This window comes from Piliocolobus tephrosceles, chromosome 9 (genome assembly GCF_002776525.5).
Source record: "Piliocolobus tephrosceles isolate RC106 chromosome 9, ASM277652v3, whole genome shotgun sequence".
Lineage (NCBI taxonomy): Eukaryota > Metazoa > Chordata > Mammalia > Primates > Cercopithecidae > Piliocolobus > Piliocolobus tephrosceles.
The window spans coordinates 100571553-100585362 of record NC_045442.1 but is presented as its reverse complement, the minus strand read 5'-3'; the positions used below and the strand labels follow the sequence as shown (position 1 = coordinate 100585362).

General features: G+C 39.6%; 1 long non-coding RNA gene across 2 annotated transcripts in view; it reads right to left on the bottom strand.

The window, feature by feature from the left end:
* The window catches only part of LOC113219693, a 113832-nt gene that overhangs the window by 17172 nt on the left and 82850 nt on the right, over nucleotides 1-13810 (bottom strand). The window lies entirely within an intron of this gene.

The following is a 13810-nucleotide window of genomic DNA, read 5'->3' as shown; positions in this document are numbered from 1 at the left end:
ATACAGTATTATTTTATTAAAACAAAATAAAAGTTATCGTATTAACCTGTCCAAACTTTGCTATCCCCTTCACAGTGTGGGAGCTGTCACTGGGAATTGGTTGCCCAAAGTTTACCCTTTCCAAGCCTTTCCAACCTTATATCAGATGTGGCCTTGTGAGTAGCTCTTCCCAAAAGAATGTCAGTGAGAATGACTGAATGCCAACTTCCAGGTTAAGGTCCCTCAGAAGCAGGCAAGGTATGTTCATGCTTTCTTACCCAGCTGCTAGAGGACTCCAAGGCCCACGTTATGGAAGGTCACCAAATGATCAAGAATGATTTTAATGTACTGTTTCATTAGCAATAAATACACTTTAACTGGATTTAAGCTATTGTACAAGTGGGGTACATTTATCTTAAAGCTGGCTTTTCCTACCACAAAAAGATGGTATTTTTGAGGGAGATGCTGACTTTAAAAAAACTAAAATACATGGTGACTGCTTAGCAGCCAAACAGCAGGAGATGAAGAAACTGAGAAAAAGATAGAAAGGTACTTATGTCACACAGTCATAAAACACTTACTAAAAATACTGCTTGCCAAAACCAATCCTTGGGAGGTTTAAAGTAGGCAATTAACTAGAAATGGACATCCGTCTTGGGCAATGGAAATGTTTGATATCGTATTTTGGGTAGTAGTTACATGGATGTACATAACTGTCAAAACTGGCTGAACTCAACACTTAAGAGTTGTGAGTTTACTGTATGTAAGTTATAGCTCCATTTATAAAGATGCTTGATACAACTTCAAGAGCAGAACAAGCGTCTACCAAGCCTATGCCTACGGAAAAAAGAGATGAACAATATTAGCATAACAAAGTATGGCCAGGTGCAGTGGCTCATGCCTGTAATCTCAGCACTTTGGGAGGCCGAGGTGAGTGGATCACAAGGTCAGGAGTTCGAGACCAGCCTGGCCAATATGGTGAAACCCTGTCTCTACTAAAAATACAAAAATTATCCGGGCGTGGTGGCGGGTGCCTGTAGCTCCAGCTACTGGGGAGTCTGAGGCAGGAGAATCACTGGAACCAGGAAAGCAGAGGTTGCAGTGAGCTGAGATTATGCCACTGCACTCCAGCCTGAGCGACTGAGGCTCTGTCTCAAAAAAAAAAAAAAAAAAAAAAAAAAAAATTAACGAAGTACTACTTGTTGCACTTATCAAAGATTATAAGAAAGAAATGTGCACAGGCAAGCACTGACAGATTTGAGAGCAGAAATGAATGGAAATAGAAAACTCAGAAATTTGGGGGGCTCCCAGGATTAGAGGAGCTGACTGCTTCTGGATTTCATATGGTAAAAAAGAAGACTGAAAAAGACTGAAAAAAACTGGCCCATTATATTTTCTCAGGCAAACAGAGGGACTCAGCCTTGTTGCAAATCAAGTTAAGTAGGTTAATTTTCCACAAAACCCATTTCCGAGGGCCATACAAGAGTCCCCAGCAAGTTGAGAGAGAATAAAAATAAGGAAACAAAGAAACATATTAGACTTGGGAAGTTTTGGTGTGCTTATTGGCTAGAGTGATCATAATACACGTTGTCTAAACTGGGGTAGTTTTGAGAGTGGAAGAGAACATTATTACGTAACGTGTCAAGACAAGAGGTATCAGTTAAGACTGCCCTTGCCAGCCTGGTCCATGCAGTCACTCTAATGTTAGCACATGATAATAACTACAAGATAGGTCAAAAGCCATCTCAGTTTTGGAGGAATGGCATTGCCAAAACCCCCTCAAGTGATACCTATAAGCCTTTGACTCTTTGACCCTTAAAACAATGCTAAAGCTCCCTGAATTTCAAGAACAGAAAGAAGGAAACAAAGGCTATACAGTCTCCACAAAGGGCATGTTCTGTGATGTCTACATATATGTGACCTTGGAGGAAAATGGGCAAGGAAGAACCTTCCAGAAGGCAGAATCAGGTCCTGAGAACAATAAACAAAGAAGTTCCTCCCAGACAGCAGGATCAGAGGCTAATGAAGGAACACTTCCCATCCTAGCTAAAGATTCTTCAACATGCTTCCTGCCATCCATGATTTTTATCACTGTCAGTATTCCTAATCCTAGATGTTCCCTTAGTTTTAGCAGATTAAACGCAAACTTATAATGTGCTAGCTGGCCTAATGTAATAAATTACAGACACTGCACGTAAAGTGATGGTGAAACTAAACCAGAAGGGTCTTTTACAAAGATCACTGAACTGATGGCCAGGAGGCTCTCATTTCACCCAACCTTCACTATTAACTGTGTGATCCTGGATAAATCATGACTTCTCAGGACTTCAGTTCTTTCATTTGTGAAATGAATAAGAGGATGCCTTCTAGTTCTGTAATTCTAATTTAAAATTCTTGACCTCACTGAGCCAAAAAAAAAAAGTATAGAAATTCTCTACAAAATATCCATAATAGACTAGTTGGTCCAGTTTTTATAGCAAAAGCAACTCAGCATAATTCTAAAAAGTTATATTGGCAAGAAAAAAGTCTGGCACTCTTATTTCTGATTTATCTATTTTATTCGGGTCTCAGTACAATAAGGAATAAAATGTAACCTTTTTTCAGCGTGAAAAGACGCTTGCTTTCCATTTCATTAAGTTTTAGAAACTAATCCAAAGAGAAGGGAGGGAACTCCACTCACTTCAAAATTTCAATACTTTTATAATATTTACACACTAGAATTTATAACATCCGAAAAACCAAAATGCAATTTGGAATAGACTTTTAATCTGAAAGTACCATAATAACATTTTATTTGTTACACAGTCAATAACAGTCATTGAATCCTAAAAATAATATATTTTTCCAGTAATTAAAATCTGAAAAACATGTCTGCTAAATTTCAACTTTTGATGTCTCCTCTAACTTTCAGAAGAAAATAACATTCAGGATTCTGTCTTCTTCACTGATGAAAGAGAAGACAAAAACTAACATTCTACGTTGAAACTTTGTTATTTATCATGATCCAGTGGTATACTTGTTTGTAAACAAATATAAAAGCCAAACATTCAAAGAGAATACGACCCAAACTTTGTCACTTCAAATCACAACATGTTTGGACAAAAAAAAAAAAAAAAAGCAAACATTCTGCAAACCCTGCTATCAATTTGAGTACTGATATTTAAAAGTCTTATTTGTTTTTCTTCAAAGCACTTTGTATATGACATTTGTTTTTCCTGCTGCTCTAAGATCAGACCTGACTTTCAGTTAACTCCACCCTCCACTGTCCCCAAGTCCTGGTCTAGATTCTCTGTAGTTCCAATTTTTTCAGAGAACGAACCCCTCATCTCGTGGATTTGGGGAACATTGCTGTCCAACTGGGGTGAGGTGAAGACCTAGGAGTTCAGCTAATCCTTTTATAGACTTTCAGCTGATCATCTGTTTTCAGCACCATGCCTCCCTTTCAACCTCCTGATATCACTGTCATCTCCTCTGCAGGTGCTTTGATTTTTCCCGTCTGGTATTAAGTGATGGTATCATGTACTTTCTGTTTCAGATTTTATGGTTTAAGGTAACTGATGAGACCTACCTCTGACAAAAAGAGTTGGAATTTTTGTTTCTATTTCCTTTGTTTTATGCTAAGATTTTAATAGAAGAAAGCAGATGGTGGCTGGATGCGGTGGTTTATGCCTCTAATCCCGGCACTTTGGGAGGCCAAGGTGGGCAGATCACAAGGTTGGGAGATCAAGACCATCCTGACCAATATGGTGAAACCCCATCTCTACTAAAATACAAAAAAAAAAAAAAAAATTAGCCAGGCATGGTGGCAAGCGCCTGTAGGCCCAGTTACTCAGGAGGCTGAGGCAGGGAAATCGCTTGAATTCAGGAGGCAGAGGCTGCAGTAAGCCAAGATCATGCCACTGCACTCCAGCCTGGTGACAAACAGAGACTTAAAAAAAAAAAAAAAAAAAAAAGCAGATGGTTCTTTCTTAAAACCAGAAACTGCAATCTGAATGATTTCATGTACCATTTTTAATGGTTTGAAGTCATGACGCTTTTGGTCTGCTTAGCACACATTCCCATTTCTCTTCTGGTTCCTTTGGAGAAAGCCTCTCCTACTCCATAAGACCCTCACGGGGCCTGCACTCACTGGGCTATGCCCCTTTACTGGAGCACTGGGAAAACATACTAAGGCTGGCCCACCAGTATACCCCATTCCCAGGCCACAGTGACACATGAGATCAAAGAGAATCAATCCACATCTTCTCTGAGGCATGCAGCTAGACATTCGATGTGACAGGTTCTCTTTCTGTTGAGATTGCTAAACTAGACGGACAACCATCTTGAGCTGCTAGTGGTCATCTTACTGACTATGCCTGTCTGAAAAATGACAAATAAAGAAACCAGCAGAAGAAAAGGAGTCCAAATGAGATCATTTGAGTTCCTGGCTGAAACCATGCCTGAAGCCAGATGCACCTCTGGAAACCATAGTTACAGAAACAATCAAGTTTCTTTTATTTTCATAAACTAGTGTGAGCTGGCTTTCTTTCCTTTGCAACTGAAGCAGTCCTGATGAACACATCATTGAATCTAAATGTTCCAATCACTAATACTTGAACAACAGAAATAACACTTCTTTGCCCCAAATTAAATACCCTAACTTCTTTTATTCAAATAAAATCACAAATCAGAAATAAAGTTCGCACATGTGTCCCTTTCACCATTTAGGTCAAATACTTTGACTTTAGTTAAATATTCATGTCTTCAAGGTAGCAGTATCTTTGAGAATGAAGTGTATGTATATTTTATAGTACTAAAAATCCAATAGCCACTAACCTACTGAACAGTTTTCTTCCAGGTACTTCAAACATTCTTGCCAATTCTTTATACCTTCTCTTCTCTATCAGAGCTCTCAGATTCTTAATAAAGATCAAGTTGTATAATTATTTTATGTAAAGTCTATGTGGAAAAATGAAATAATATATCTTAAAATATTTGTTCCCTTGGGAAGAAACATATAATTTAAATTCAAAGAATTATTCAGTCTCAATCTCTGACCCACAGACTGGGGACCAGGATAATTTTAATCTAAAGATTTATAAGGAGAAGGTAGACGGTAATAACGTGCTCCCAAGGAGATATGTAGGAAGGCTTCTTTAGAAGTCAGTGTTCCTTGGACACTCTCCCTGGAGTAACTTCCCTATTATCTACAGGCCATTGTGCTCAACAACCCAACAGGCAATAATATCTAAGCTTCTGGGTTTGAAGTTCTTCGGGTCTTCAGTTAGCTTCAAGTGCATATAAGGGCCAGGCAGGTAATCTAAAAGAGTGAGCAGGCTAACATTTTTAAAGTATTACAGTTGCATGCATTAAAAAAAAAAATCTTATTAAAATTCTAGTCTCTCTTTATTTTTTCATGCAACAATTCTACCTACTATCCCTGGTTTTTCCATGGTTTGTTTCATAATGCTATCTTAAATAATAGTTTTTGGTACTGGTACTCCTTGCATTTTAAATTATATAGGAATATGGGCTAATAATAACCACAGTTCAGTTTATTGAGCATATAGTATATGCCAGGCAATGTAATAAGTGCTTTATATATGTTAACTTATTTTGTCCTTACTGCAATTCTATAATAACCTTACAGGATTGTGCCACTATCCCATGTATAGATGAGAGCACTGAGGCATTGGGTAACCAGCTTACCCAAGATCACATAGCAAATAGGTTGTGAATTTGAATGCAGGCACTCTGCCTCAAGGCACCCTGCCCTTAACCATTACTCTGTACTCTACAAAGAAATATGCCATCAGTTATGGGTTGAATTATGTATCCCAAAATGGTATGTTGAAGTCCCAACCTCCAGTATCTGTGAATATGACCTTATTTGGAAATAGGGTCTTTGCAGATATAATCAGGTTAAAATGAGTTCATACCAGATTAGGGTGTGCCCTAATCCAATGTACTGATATCCTTACAAGAGAAGGAAAATTTGGATGTAGACAGACACAGAGGGAAGACAGCCATGAGAAGATGGAATCAAACTGGCATTACGCTACCACAAGGCAAGGAATGCCTGGGGCTACCAGAAGCCAGAAGAGGCAAGGTAGAATCTTCCCCATGAGCCTCTGAGGGAACATGGTCCTGCCAACACCCTGACTTTAGATTTCTAGCCTTTAGAACTGTAAGAGAATAAACTGTTGTCATTTAAAGCCATCCAGTTTGTAGTACTTGCTTATGTAGTCCTAGAAAATTAATATTATCTCTCACTTATATTAAAATATGTCATCCAATCAACTTGCTATTTCCAATTTTAACACAGATGGTGGTATGAGTAACATTTAAACTTTCCTCTAAATTCTGTTTAAAGAAAAACAACAGCCAAGTGCGTTCTAGGTTACAACCTATAATGTAAAAACACAGCCTCCCATCTAATAGAGGCAGCTTCTACTTAGCTCTAGCTGGTTACTGCCACATGCAAGAGCAGGATCAAAGTTGTCAGTTTCCAAGAGAATGCAGAAATCTGGATTTGTGCATTAAATTAGTTAACAACAAATTATATCAGTTACTAGTTAAAATAATACTTGTTAACAAGCTATTTATGCTTTAAAAACAAAAGAGCCAGGCATCGTGACTTGCACCTGTAATTCCAGTAACTCAGGAGGCTGAGGTGGGAGCGTGGCTTGAGCCTAGCAGTTCAAGGCTACAGTGAATTATGACAAGGCCACTGTACTTCAGCCTGGGTGACAGAGTGGGACCCTGTCTGTAAAATTAATAATTATTAAAATAAAAAACATTATGCATGCTATGCAGGCTATGCAAAACACATTTATGAACCAAACTTGTCAAGAGGTCCAGATTTTTGCAATCTCTGTTGTATGTTTTCTTTGCTTTCCATGTCTACTGCCCCTTGCACTTCACTTGACCTGGCCCCAACTGCAGCTTTCCATCTACCAGATGTAGAAAGCAGGCACAGTGTGGGCACTGGGAGCCATGCTGAAATCAGTACTTGAGGACAGGGGAACCCTCTTTGGGATGTACTGAGTTGGCAGATGCAGAAGAGTTGCACACACTCAGGAATCCAAGACCAAATGGGTGTGCTCTCCTTGATCTGCATCTGTGTATCTGAAGTCTGATACTGCTCCTCTACTCGTCAGTTGGTGTCCCATGTAGAAAAAGACTTACAGCTTTAACTGGGTAAAGGTTTTGTGTAAGGCTAGGACATGACTTTAATATTTCTGAGGCTCACTGTCACTTCATTCACAGCCCTATCCTTACAATTTATTGAGTTCCCCAAACTTCTTACCTCTTGTAAATACATACTTGAAGGATTTGTAAGTTGATATTAATAGCTCATAACTGTCTTTCAGTATTCACCATATTGTAACCTATAAAAGTTGTTCAGAAACTTGCAAACATTTTTGAAAAGGAGTTTTGTGAAAAGTTTTACAAAATGTCTTTATTCCTCAGGTTTGTTCTAAAACTTCAAAAATGTAAGAAAAATTGTTCTGAGAATGTTAATATCAACTCTAGTCCAATAAGCCATATCGCTAGTTAGTAGTCTCATTGGCTACAAACATTTATTCAGTATCTACCAGAGTTCAGACCTATTTGCTATGGTATAGAAACTAATGATTGCTTCTGGCAAGTGAAAACAGGTACTTGATATATTGCCAAGACACTCTCTACTACAGTGAGGTATTAAATGCACAGTGAGACAGCTTGGAACACCACAGTGTCTAGAACTTACAAATCTGACCAACATTATTTTTAGTACGTTTGTAGAGCAACGCTAAGAAGTAAAATACCATAAAATATGTCCAAATCATCTCATTTAATCTTTATTGTTGTTGTTGTGTTTTGCTTGAATGTTGTTGTGCTTCGCTTGAATTAAACATCTCTGAAATTTCTACTGGTTTTTATACCTATGAAATCATTTGGAAACTCCCTAGCTTATTATTCTCACCACAACCCCAAATGGTTGGTAAAGCAGGTTTTATCTCCATATTACAGATGAGGAAACTCAAGCTCAGCGATGTTAAATAACTTGTTCAAGGTTGTTAGTGACAAGGTTGTCTCAGTCCATTTAGTGTTGCTATAAATACATGAGACTGGGTGATTTATAAAGAAAAAAGGGCTTCTTTGGCTCATGGTTCTGCAGGCTGTACAGGAGGCATATAATTCCAGCATTCGTTTGGCTTCTGGTGAGGGCCTCAGGCTGTTTCCACTAACGGCCGGAGGCAAAGGAGAGCCACAAGTGCAGAGATCACATAGCAAGAGAGGAAGCAAGAGGGGAGAAAGTGCCAGGCTCTTTTTAACAGCTCTTGGTGGAAACTAACAGAGCAAGGAGGGCACCAAGACATTCATGAGGGATCCGCCCCCATGACTCAAACACCTCCCATTAGGTCTCACCTCAAACATGGGGATCAAATTTTAACATGACATTTGGAAAGTGTATTAGTCTGTTCTCACATCTCTATAAAGAAATATCAGAGACTGGTTAAGTTATAAGGAAAAACGGTTTAATTGATTCACACTTCCACATGGCTAGAGAGGCCTCAGGAAACTTACGATCATGGCAAAAGGAAGCAGGCACATCTTACATGGTGGCAAGAAGAAAAAGTATGAGGAGCGAGGAGGGGGGAGCCCCTTATAAAACCATCAGATCTTGTGAAAACTCATTCACTATCATGAGAATAGCATGGGGGAACTGCCCCCATGATCCAATCACCTCCCACCAGGTCTCTCCTCAGACATGTGGAAATTATGATGATTACAATTCAAGATGAGATTTGGGTGGGGACACAGCCAAACCATATCAGAAGGACAAACATCCAAACTATAGAAGAGGCAAAGCCTGTACTCAAACCTCCTAATTCTGAGTTCACTGATCTTACCCCACACATAAAAGCCATGAAGATTTATAAGACTAGGATGATTAGACAGTCAGACAGCCAGACCTGTAATCAAATCCAGTTTCTATAGCCAACTCGACTTTTGACTTTGGGTAAATTTTTTAAATCTCTAAAGCCCCATTTGCTCATTTGTAAAATGGAGTTAAAGTGTAAAAACACATGTAAAGAACATGGCACAGAGTGGGTACTCGATAAATATTACCCCCTTTCTCCTCCCTCTCTACTATAGAATCCCTAAAATCTAAGTAAACCACCCACTCTCTGGTTAAACAATTGGGTGACTAGCAGAAATCTAAATGGCTATTAGAAATGCAACTTGGCCGGGCGTGGTGGCTCACGCCTGTAATCCCAGAAATTTGGGAGGCCGAGGAGGGTGGATCACCTGAGGTCAGGAGTTTAAGAACAGCCTGGCCAACATGGTGAAATCCCGTCTCTACTAAAAATACAAAAATTATCTGGGCGTGGTGGCAGGCACCTGTAATCCCAGCTACTCGAGAGGCTGAGGCAGGAGAATCACTTGAACCCAGGAGGCGGAAGTTGCAGTGAGCCAAGGTCACGCCATCACACCCCAGCCTGGGGGACAAGAGTAAGATTTCATCTCAAAAAAAAAAAAAAAAAAAGGAAATGTAACTCATAGGATGTGGAGATACTGATAAAACAGCAATAAACGCATTGTCATGGACAAAGACCATGGTAGAAACTGTTGTCACATGTGTACTATTAAAGAATTGGCAAGAAAGTCATTGTTTTTAAAAGTTATGATGTTGAGCTTTTTTTAAAAGGAGGCAGGTCACGTCAAAACTTTATGCTTTGAACTTATTCTCTGCTCTCGAATTAATGTAGTTCATTGCCTCCAAACATAAAAAAATTTTAAACACATCAAAGATGTATGAAATGTTTCTGACCTGTGGTGAGACTTGGGACTCCTCAGTGTGTGTACCTTAGCAGCTATTATGTTCCTCTTGGGCCAGAAGCAGAAGAGCCACCAAGATGCTTTGTGTGTCTGTGCCACAAGAGAAGTTCTGACTCCTTTACAACTCCTCTCTGCTGGCCCAGTTACCCCTTTGGATGAGGCTAGGGCAGGGGTGCTCATGGATTGACATCAGCACGGGATGGGCCCAAATGTGGGGTGAGGAGCTGCACTCCTTGCCGAAGAGAAGCATAAACTCAGACTAAGAAAAGGTGCTGTAGTCTGGAGGCATGCTTGGGTCTAACATCAGAAAATTATGCAATTATCAAATTTAATGCTAAAAATATTAAAATACATAGCATGATTTAGAACATTTCTTCAAATTTCAACTTAATGCCAGGGAACTGTGTGCTAATAACTACTTTATACACGTGATTCTGGCTCTTGGCACAATCATGCAGGACTGGGGTTGTGTTATTGCATATGTGGGAGGTTATTAAATGCTTTATAATGATTATATTAAAGGTCATATTCCTCATACACATAACTTCACTTACTATTATGAGTTAGACGGGTACATGAGTAGACAATGGTCTTCTTCCATTAAATGCAAACTGGCTGAAATTACTATTTAAGTTGCCAGGCCGAATAAGTAAAGAGATCAAATTAATGAGGGTGAAGTTGTATAATCAATTTGTAAAACAGATCATGCTGAGGTCAAGGCTGACATCACCAGCTCCCACACATCTAACTACACTTAAAAAGGTGGCTCTTCTCTTTATTACCACTACCACTGCTCTAATTCAAGCTGTTTCTTACTTTTCTTCCATTCACATGTAGCTGACAAATCATTTATCTTGGCAAACACCAATCTGATCCTGTCACCCATCTCAGAAACCTCTGCAGTCTTTCCACTGCTTGAGGGACAGAGGCTCAACTCCTCAGGAGGGCATTCATGGTATTTCTAAGTTTGGCCCATTCTTCTAATTCAAGGATTTTCAACCCTGGATGAATATCAGAACCATGAGGGGAGCTTTAAAAAATAAACAGGCTTATGTCCCACACCCTGAAACTCTATTTACTAGTTCTGGGCTAAGATCTAGGGACTTAATATCTTTAAAAATATCTATGGATGACTCTTACCTACTGCCAGGATTGAACCAGTGGTCTAATTCCCCACCGCCCTCCCATTGTTTCAGCCAACATGAATTAACCCTTCTGCTCCACTCAGTAATGCTTTGTTTGCTTGTGTTGCCAGTCCTCTATTCATGCTGTTAATCCAACCTGGAATATCATTTCCTCTCTAGCTGTTTCTTTTTTTTTGAGATGGAGTTTCACTCTTGTTGCCCAGGCTGGAGTGCAACGGTGCAATCTCGGCTCACTGCAACCTCTGCCTCCTGGATTCAAGTGATTCTCCTGTCTCAGCCTCCTGAGTAGCTGGGATTACAGGAGCATGCCACCATGCCTGGCTAATTTTTGTATTTTAGTAGAGATGGGGTTTCATCATATTGGTCAGGCTGGTCTCAAACTCCTGACCTCAGGTGATCTGCCCGCCTCAGCCTCCCAAAGTGCTGGGATTACAGGCATGAGCCACCATGCCCGGCCTAGCTTTAGTACCATTCTTCTAAAACTAAGTGAAATCCCACCAGTATCTTTACAACCATGGGGATATAATATTTCCATTCTGAGAATCCAAAAGGCATTTTTTATGTTTATGAAGCATTTTATGTCAATTAATCACATATTGTTTTCAATGTGAATGTTTAATATTATGCTCCCTATATTTCAGACTTCCCAGGGAAGGCAAACTTTATTTATTTATTTTTTTGAGATGGAGTCTCACTCTGTTGCCAGGCTGGAGTGCAGCGGTGCGATCTTGGCTCAGTGCAACCTCCGCCTCCCAGGTTCAAGCGATTCTCATGCCTCAGCCTCCTGAGTAGCTGGGACTCCAGGCGCCTGCCACCACGCCAGGCTAATTTTTTGTAATTTTAGTAGAGACGGGGCTTCACCGTGTTAGCCAGGATGGTCTCCATCTCCTGACCTCGTGATCTGCCCCCTTGGCCTCCCAAAGTGCTGGGATTAGAGGCATGAGCCACTGCGCCAGCCTGAAGGCAAACTTTATATAACATCTTTTGTTCCCACTTCCTAGCCCCTAGCATTGACCACAGTATTAAGCATAGACACTCATGTGCTCAATACTTATGACTGAATAAATTAAATTATCTGAAATTTATGAAGTGTTTTTTCTTACAGCCTGACAACCTCAACCGTCAACCTTGAGGGTTGTTTATGTACATACTGACATTTTTCTTACCAGAAGCATTATTATGCTAATGTAAATGAGAATCACTTGTCCACAAAAACTGATGTGATGTCAAATACAGGGGTGATACCTGTAAATGTGTTTTTTTCCTATAGATAGAAGTATTTTCTATGTTTATATATTCAATTCCCGTAAGTTTGTATCACATCCAAAAGGAGGAAGTAGTAGTAAAATAGTCCCTGATCTGTCAATACCTGACTTACAAACAACCCACTCATGTGAAAGGATAGAGAAAACCTCATTTACCATCCTAATCAACTGTGGGAAAGATCAGAAGAGCAAGTGTCCCTTTGCCCTCAATTTAGGTGACCTGAGAGTAACAGCAATCTACAGGTAAAAGTCTCTCCTGTTAATACTGAAAACCAAGAAGCTTCTGATGGTAGAGTATCCAACACTGTAAGAGCCCCAGCTCAGACTCTCCTACTGTTCAACCTGCCCAGAAACTTTCTGTCCTGTTCCTAGATCATGGGAGATATATTTCCATATCCAGAGCTACAATCTCTCCACAGAACAGCATTGTACACCGTGGCTGCCCATAGTGAAAGGAGTGCTGGTACTTGTGAGTTAAATAGTCTTGGGAGGGCTGGCTGAGAACCTAACCACTATTTATAACATTGTTTTTGTGGAAAAACGCATTCTGCATTCCAAACAATAGAACCAGACATGAACTTTTGGAATACAGTGTATTTCTTGGGTCAGGAACTGACTGTATCTTGTTAACTGCACTAGGGTCAGTATTTTCCTAGGTAAGATGGCAACTAGGAGTGCAGAACAAGAATGGTTGCCAAGAATATGGAACATATGCATTTAGATGGATGAAAGACAAAGGAAATGATGAAAGAAAAAGCCAAGCACACTCTTATTACATAAATATTTACTAAGCATTATTAAAGGCTATGGTGAAAGTTGTAGGAGACAAAAATCAGACAAGATCTTTGATTTTATAGTCCTTACAATGTATGGTGGGAGATAAGACAAACATAAACACAAACAATAGAGCTACACGGTAAAATATGCCACAACAGTGACACAAACAAAACATTAGATGACACTGCCAGAGAGAGAAAGAACTAGTGCTTCTAGCTGGAGTAATCAGGGAACATGTCATAGAGAGGCTTGCACAGGGTTTCAATGTGCAGAGGAAACAGTTCAGGGCAGCAGGGGACATCCCAGGCAGGAAAGCCAGTACAAGTCAAGACAGATGCATGAAGAACAAGGAGACTTCAGAGTAAAGGAAAAGCCCAGTTGGCTCAAGTGGGGTATGTTTTCAGGACCTTAGTGGGGGGCTTTGAATGCCAGGCAAAGGAACACAGATTCCATCCAAGGAGGAGTTGGAAGCCATTAAAGCATTTTAAAATTACTGAAAGTGGTTCTATATGCAGGTTTATCTAACAATGAACACAGGACAGGGGAAGAAAGAATGAATACAGAAAGATTACTAGGAGATCACTGTAAGAGTTGAGGGTGATTAAGATGACCTTTCAAAGATTTTTTTACACAAATAGTTAATAAACATTTAAGGTTCAAGTGCTAGTTAATTAACAAAGTACTTCTTTAAATAAGAACATATAAACAATTTAGAAAAGCTGCATAAAGACTTAAAAAACTAAATATATATCTACATATATATATATATATACATTAGCTACAATACAAAAGCATTGTTTGGCACTTAGCACTTTTCAACTAGACTTGATACAA